This window comes from Triticum aestivum, chromosome 1B (genome assembly GCF_018294505.1).
Source record: "Triticum aestivum cultivar Chinese Spring chromosome 1B, IWGSC CS RefSeq v2.1, whole genome shotgun sequence".
In the NCBI taxonomy this organism is placed as follows: domain Eukaryota; kingdom Viridiplantae; phylum Streptophyta; class Magnoliopsida; order Poales; family Poaceae; genus Triticum; species Triticum aestivum.
Window position 1 is genome coordinate 166547092 of NC_057795.1, and position 8318 is coordinate 166555409.

Below are 8318 nucleotides of genomic sequence, written 5' to 3' on the forward strand. Positions count from 1 at the left end.
AAGTCAGACTATCTCCTCCCCTCTCTTTTTCTAAAAAAAATCTCCTCCCCTCTCTCCCAGCCCGGCCCACCCCTCTCTCTCTCTCCCAGCCCGGCCCCACCCCTCTCTCTCTCTCCCCACCTCACCCACCCACCACCGTTGTCTCAAAAAAAAGCCCACCCACCACCGCACCCGCGCACCCCAGCCCCACGTTCTGGACGATGCCCAGCACCGCCGCCGGCCCACCCCTCCCCGCCACCGCAGCCCTCCCTCGCCGCTCCCCGCCACCGCAGCCCGCCCCTGCGCCCGTCCCTCCACCATTCCAAGCCGCGGCGCCGCCCCCTCCCCGCGGCCCTCCCGGCCACCGCGGCCCTCCCGGCCACCACGGCGTACCCCGTGGCCCTCCCTGCCACCGCAGCCCGCCCCTCCACCGAGCCAGGCCGCCACCACCGCGCACTCTATTTCCTCCCACCATCGCGCACTCTGTTTCCTCCCACCGTGCACCCCGTTTCCTCGGACCGCGCACACCGCACCGTAGGTCAAAAACTTGCTTTTTTAGGCGCCGTCGACGAGCTTCTGGGTGGCGGAGGATGGATCCGCGTGCACCGAAGCTAGATCCGCACGTGTCGACATTGTAGCAGCGGAGCAGGGCCATAGCAGCGCCGTCCTCCTCCATGACCACACAGCCGCGTCGGCGGAGGACCCAAATCCCTAGCCAGCGAGCTCAGGCAGCCATGGATCCGTGGTTACAAATCCTTCCTCTTCTCTCTCTCTGACCCACCTCCGTCTCTTCTCCCTCCCTCTCTGACCCCCGTCTCCATGACTAGGTCGATGCCATGGAAGATCCACCAACAGCAGTAGCTAAGATATGGACATGCAGGCCGCTGCCCTCCCTGATGCATCATGCGTGCTGCCCTCCCTAACCACCGCTTCTCGGACTCTACTTCTTCCTTGGTCACCATGGAAGGTACGCCATGTTATGCTCTGCTGCAACTTAAGATAAAACTGCAAAAATCTCAAATGTTATGCTCCCATATTATGCTCTGCTATGCTCAATATAATCATGTTATGATCTGCTATGCTCCATGTTATGCTCCTATGCATAATTCAGTCAAGATAAAACAGCAGAACTCTCAAACTTTAGCATGGACTGAATAATGTTGGTGCATAATTCAGTCAGATTCAGTTAAGGATTTTGTTAGGATTATTACTACTCCTAAGATCATTCATGGACTGAATTATTCAGTCAGATTCAGCTAAGATATCCAGTCAAATTCAGATGTCCCTTCAGTTTGCATCAATCATGGATTGAATAATGCTGGTGCAAACTTTAGTGATCTCATAATTTTGGAGTAGCTTCCTTAAATGAATGCTTGAGTTGGAGTAGACTACTACTGTTAATGAATGCTTATTTATCTTACTGGAGCTGTTAATTTGCACATGAAGCATGGAGTAGTTTCTCTAGTTTTGTTAAAGCATGGATATTGAACTTTCCTTGTGGGTGGAGAGCCTGTAGGAGAGCACCAACAACAGAATTATGCAGAGCCTTGTCAAATGTTGTTGCACTGAACAAAGGCATGGGTAAATCTCTCAATTTCAGTATGCAAATGTATGCAGTAGTCAATTTAATTAAAAGGTGTTTCTGTAGGCATATGTATGGAGTACTAGTCCATTGAAGTGCAGCAGTAGTGCTTGCTTGATTGCTTGCAATAGTTTAGTTTCTCTTTTAGTTGCTCATAATTAAGTGTCGGAGTGTCTTCTTCTCTGTTCGCTGTCATCTTCTCTTAGCTGCTCATAATTAAGTGTAGGATTTTCTCTTTTCTTTTCTCTTCTCGTCTTTCTCTCTTCTTCTCTTCTCTTGCAAATACTCCTCTTGTGCCCTCCATGATTTAATTTTCTTTAATTAAAATTAAACTGAGTAGCCGTAGCATTTTGCTTGCCGGAGTAGAGTATTGCAATGCATGCATTTGATTCAGTTTCTTCTCTTTTGAGCATGTTTGCTTCTAGTGCTTACAATTAAACCTTTTCAATTAATTTTCTTGGATTACTTTGGAGTACTGATGGTGATTGCTGCTGTTAAGTTAGGACTTGCAAGCAGTAGTGCTTGCAAGTAGTAGTTTAGTGTAGGATTTGCAAGAAGAAGATTGCAAGCTACTGTAGTGTATTCCTCTTGCAAGTAGTTTAAATAAAAAAAATTAGTTAACTGAAAATATTCGGTTAAAGTTAAATGAAAATGTTCCATGTCAAATTGTGTACTCCCATTGCTTTATTTGATCATTTGAGTTAATAGAGTATTTAACTTTAACTTTAACTGATCATTGTTTTATTTGATCCTCATTTTGTACTTCAATTGTTCTACTCCAGCATTTAGTACTATATCTGCATTTAGTATATCTGCATTGTTCTACTCCCATTCAGTTAACAGAGTAGTTCATGTCAAACAAATTCTGAAATACACCTGCATTTAGTATATCTCCATCTCCCGCATCTTCATCTCCTGCATCTTCAATCATCTCATCTTCTGCAGGTGGAGTGTTGTTGAGGTCTGGGAGAACCATCTTCTACAAGCGAGACAACAAGGCCGTTGTCAATGGTGAGCTAGTACTACATGTAAAGCATGTTCTCTAGAACCTTCTGCTGCTCCTTATGAGTCGCTGATCTGATACTACTGTTGTTGCTAATCTGATGATGCTGTTGTTGTGAAACTACTGCTGCTGCTATTGTCAAACTACTACTGCTGCTGTCATACTCCACCTGTAGAAGAACCCAGCAGCTGTTGTTGCTGCTGCTTATCAGTATGACTATAATCTCTGTTGTTGCTGTTGTTGCAGGAGAAGGAACATGCTCAGGAGAAGAAGGAGCACGCCCAGGAGAACAAGAAGGAGCAGGATAAGGCCCTCAGGACCTGGGACCGCTATTGCTGGACCTGGGACCTAGGATTGCTGCTGGACCTGGGAACTGGGATCGCTGTTGCTGTGTGCCTCCTTGGCACCCCTGGATCTGGGATCGCTTCTGGAGACAAGGACCTGGGATCGCTGCTGGAGGCGAGGACCTGGGAGCGCCTAGGACCTGGGCGCATGGAGGAGAAGCAGGGGCAGGCGGAGGAGAAGCAGGGGCGGGCGGGCGGGCCGACGATGGCCTGGAGGATGGAGGAAGAAGACGACGGGGATACGGATTCAAACTAGGGGCAACAATGTAAATTCCACCGTTTTCACCCGTTCGGAACGAATCCTCCAGCGACTTACATTTTGGAACGGAGGGAGTAGTAAGTAGAAGTGTTTCTGACCTGGTGATCTTCCTGGGATTTCCCTCAATGTTTGGCTGTTTGGTGGGTCGCAAGCTGATGGGCAGTTGTTCGCCATGGTCCAGGGTATTTGTGGTTCAGGTTTAGTTGAAACCGGGTGACAGTCTAGCCTGACTCATTTTTTAGAAATAGAAAGCATACAGTCGCCGGGGTGGTTTTTTTTGGACATACAAGTGTCCTCTATTTATTTGTCAGGAAATGTGAATGTTAACGAATTGGAAAACAATCAAGTACTAAATAGACACTCCCTAATTTTAAGAGGATTTTTAACGTAGCTTTTTCTGTTTAGTGCTGGTTTGGCTTGCCTTAGCTTTTATATTTGAACAATCAGGTTCACAAATAGATACCAACCTAGACACGAGCTGGATAAACCCTATCTGATTTTGTTTTCTCCACTTGAGATTTGCAGGGGAGGTTGCATTGCCCGGAGGAAAGGCAGAGGAGGGTGATGCTGATGATGCAGCAACATCATTAAGGGAGGCAAAGGAGGAGATTGGGCTTAATCCAGCCTTGGTCACTGTCGTTTCCTCACTTGAGCACTTCTTGCCCAAGGTAAGATGTCTATGGGTTCTCGCTTATACCCCTACTGAAAAAAATCACGTTGTACAGCAGACAGACTATTTAAGTGCATACTGAAAGGCATGTTAGTTTTTCTTCTTAACTTCGAAAAAACACATGCATGCAGCCAAGATTTAGGATATGCTTATAGATGTTTTGAGGATCATGTAGCAGGCTTTTCTTTACAGTCCACTTTTGCCGGATAGAATTTATCTTTGTTCGTTTGACACCACGACACCCAGACACGACACCCTCGACCCCCGACACCTCTTCGGCTTCTTGTTGACTAAAAAGGTGCTTTTCGGCCTTCTAGAGGCCGACGGGGTAGTAGATATCCGGTGCTCAACTTTTGAAGTTGTGTATCCGCATGTGCCCGCGTAACATGTTTTGGTGTTGCGGCCAGGCGAACACATAAAAATTGTAAACTATGGCAAGCAGTTTGTAATATCTGCTTATTTGGATGAACAAACCGGTGTGTCCACGACACATAGACACGACACCCCTGACACCGGACACCTCTTCGGCCTCCTGTTGACTGAAAAGGTGCTCTTCGGCCTTCCACAGGCCGACGGGGTCATATATTTGTGAATTATGAGTTAGGTCATATATTTCCCAATTTTGCTATGAAAAACATCATATATATTTGCGTTGATCAGTTGGATTTAAATGTGCAGTTGTTTCATCGCTGTGAGGGTCTGGTGTTCAACGACCTCCCCGTGCGTTCGACGAGCTCCGCCCCTGCGTTCGTGGGTGAGCACAAATGACATCTCCTCCTCTCCCCCTTCATTTGCTCTGTTCCGGTCTTCGTGCCGATGAAACTTGCTAGCTATAGGTCCGTTATACGGACTCAGTAGCCTTTCCTCCATTACATTGTGTTTGCGGCCGTCGATGATTACAATGCTAACGAGTGGTGTTACAGGCTGCTATTGAGGCAGAGAGAGCGAAGACCCAGGCTGCTTTTGAGGAGAGGGACCGGCAGTTGGCGGAGAGGGACCGGCAGGCGGCGGAGAGGGACAGGGAGAATGAGGAGAGGACGGCTAGGCTATTGGAGGAGGAGAGGAACCGGAACGACTCGGCTGACCGGGCCATGTACGATCTCTTCGTGGTAAGTTTCTTCTGCATATTAGCTAAATCATGCACGCAATGTTCCTTTCATTAGTAACTCATATGTCTGACTCGTCAAAACCAAATGTGTAGTCCATGTGCGAGAAGAACGGCCAGACCCCTCCGCCGATGCCAGTCATTGCTCCGGCGGGCACGGTGAGTTTCATTTGAATGGTCATTAGTTACTAGTCTTCACATTTGAGTTGCATCATGCTAACGATACATTGGAAATAATCTTTGGTGCAACATAACTCCCAACAAGCATCGACCGATCCTTCTCCGTCTGCCACTGGCGCGACCGGTCCTACACCTACACCTCCGTGATGACGGTAAGTTTCCCAAGTGTTTTGCTTAATAGAGTTTTGTTGTGATGCCATGTTGTATCTACACATATCGTGCATAATGTGTGTATGTTTGAAATGCATTGTATGTGTGGGATTCGACACCTAGTCGTGTGCCTTTGGTAGCCTTTCATACAGGGAAATGCCTCCTAGTGCTTCCATTGAGCCATGGTAGTTCGCTACTGCTCCGGAACACATGGATTGACCGACATGTGTCCTTCTTTGCTCCTGTGTCTGTCCCTACGGGGAAATGTCACGCGGTGTATCACCGAAGTCCTTGTAGCTTGCTACGACTTGGTTGCACTCGCTGATGACCGACACGTGCATTGCTGGGTCATGTATGCTTGTCCATGTACGTTTGTGCCACCTTGGTTCTATGACTAGTCATGTCGGCCCGGGTTCTCTGCCATATGGATACTAGTGACATAATCATATACTTAGCATTTTTTCCTCCAAAATGACTCAATATGCTTAGCTAGCTCAAAAATGACATAATAAGCTTAATTAGCTCCAAAATGACATATTTAACCTAGGATAGCTCTAAAATGACCTATACTTAGCATTTTTCCTCCAAAATGACTTAATATGCTTAGCTAGCTTAAAAATGACATATTTAACCTAGGATAGCTCTAAAATGACCTATACTTAGCATCTTTTCCTTCAAAATGACTTAATATGCTTAGCTAGCTCTAAAATGATATAATATGCTTAAGAAATGACATATTTTAGGTCCTAAATGACTTCATATGCTTAGCTAGCTCCAAAATGACATAATAACCTTACTTAGCTTCAAAATGACCTATTCAACCTAGGCTAGCTCTAAAATGACCTATACTTAGCATTTTTTCCTCCAAAATGACTTAATATGCTTAGCTAGCTCAAAAATTACATAATAAGCTTAATTAGCTCCAAAATGACCTATTTAACCTAGGGTTGCTCTAAAATGACCTATACTTAGCATTTTTTCCTCCAAAATGACTTAATATGCTTAGCTAGCTTAAAAATGACCTATTTAACCTAGGATAGCTCTAAAATGACCTATACTTAGCATCTTTTCCTCCAAAATGACTTAATATGCTTAGCTAACTCTAAAATGACATAATATGCTTAAGAAATGACATATTTTAGCTCCTAAATGACTTCACATGCTTAGCTAGCTCCAAAATGACATAATAACCTTACTTAGCTCTAGAATGACCTTAGCATGTTTTACACCAAAATGACTTAGTATGCTTAGCTAGCTCAAAAATGACATAATAACCATACTTAGCTCCAAAATGACCTATTTTACAGATATAAGTTGCATCAGAATAATCTTCACATTTTAGTTGCATCATAATAATCTTCTTCTTCTAGTCTTCTTCTTCTAACTTTCTTCTTTCCCATTTTACAGATTTGCTTAAGATCATGGAAGCTTGGGTTGATGGAGTGCTTGTATTTAGTTTTTGTTTTGACCTTATGAAACTTGCTACCTATGGATGAAACTGTGTAATATTGATGAAACTATGTATATGTACGGATGAAACTTGCTACTATTGGTAACATGTGTTGGATACATATGTGTTCATGACTATTGCTAATATGTGTTGAATACGCTATATTGGTCATATAAATATATTTGTGTTTGTTTTATGTGAAAATGAATTGATATAAGAAAAAACAAAATTAAATGGGGCAATATAGTCACTTTGCCATCTGCTGGCAGATGGCAAAGAGCTTTGCCATCAGCTGGCAGATGGCAAAGAGGCCACGTGTCATCTACATGTAAAATTTGGGCTGGCCTATTTGGGCTCTTTGCCATCTGCCAGCAGATGGCAAAGCTCTTTGCCATCTGCTGGCAGACGGCAAAGCATGCAGCCTTTGCCATCTGCTAGCAGACGGCAAAGCATGCAGCCTTTGCCATCTGCTAGCAGACGGCAAACAGCCTACAGCCTTTGCCATCTGTTGGCAGACGGCAAACAGCCTGCAGCCTTTGCCATCTGCTGGCAGACGGCAAACAGCCTGCAGCCTTTGCCATCTGCTGGCAGACGGCAAACAACCTGCAGCCTTTGCCCTCTGCTGGCAAACGACAAAGAGCCTGCAGCCTTTGCCATCTACTGGCAGATGGCAAAGTATGCCGTTAGCCTTCTAATGGGGCTAACCCCGTTAAGAGGTTTTGCCATCTGCCAGCAGATGGCAAATCCACAGGCTCTTTGCCATCAGCCAGCTGACGGCAAAGAAGCCTTTACCGGCAGGGTTTCAGACAAACTATTTGCCATTTGCAGGCAAATGGCAAAGCCTTTGCCATCCGCCTACCATGCCTTTGCCATCTGCCATGGCAGATGGCAAAGTGCTAGATTCCATAAGGTTCATACTTTCACTAGTTCAAGTTCTCTCGACAATAATAACACAATTGGATCATATAACTATCCCTCAACATGCAATAAAGAGTCACTCCAAAGTCACTAATAGCAGAGAACAAACGAAGAGAATATTGTATGGTACGAAACCACCTCAAAGTTATCCTTTCTGATCGATCTATTCAAGAGTCCGTAGTAAAATAACATGAAGCTATTATTTCAGTTCGATCTATCATAGAGTTCATACTAGAATAACACCTTAAGACACAAATCAACCAAAACCCTAATGTCACCTAGATACTCCAATGTCACCTCAAGTATCCGTGGGCATGATTATACGATATGCATCACATAATCTCAGATTCATCTATTCAACCAACACAAAGTACTTCAAAGGGTGCCCCAAAGTTTCTACCGGAGAGTCAAGACAAAAACGTGTGCCAACCCCTATGCATAAGTTCAATGAATCCGCAAGTTGATCACCAAAACATAAATCAAGTAGATCACGTGAATATCCCATTGTCACCACAGATAAGCACGACAAGACATACATCAAGTGTTCTCAAATCCTTAAAGACTCAATCCGATAAGATAACTTCAAAGGGAAAAATCAATCCATTACAAGAGAGTAGAGGGGGAGAAACATCATAAGATCCAACTATAATAGCAAAGCCCGCGATACATCAAGATCGT

The 8318-nt window shown here is 44.8% G+C and overlaps 1 long non-coding RNA gene across 2 annotated transcripts; it reads left to right on the top strand.

Annotated features, from left to right (window-relative positions):
- Positions 1–234: 234 nt before the first annotated feature.
- LOC123113885 (uncharacterized) lies at positions 235–6786 on the top strand. 2 transcript variants are annotated; one of them, XR_006456281.1, is made up of 9 exons: positions 235–724; positions 807–946; positions 2507–2572; positions 2811–3244; positions 3693–3835; positions 4516–4591; positions 4761–4946; positions 5039–5274; positions 6680–6786. It is a non-coding gene; the product is annotated as an uncharacterized lncRNA (long non-coding RNA). The 2 variants fall into 2 exon arrangements; XR_006456279.1 differs by having other exon boundaries at positions 237–724; positions 2811–3174.
- The last annotated feature ends 1532 nt before the right edge of the window (positions 6787–8318 follow it).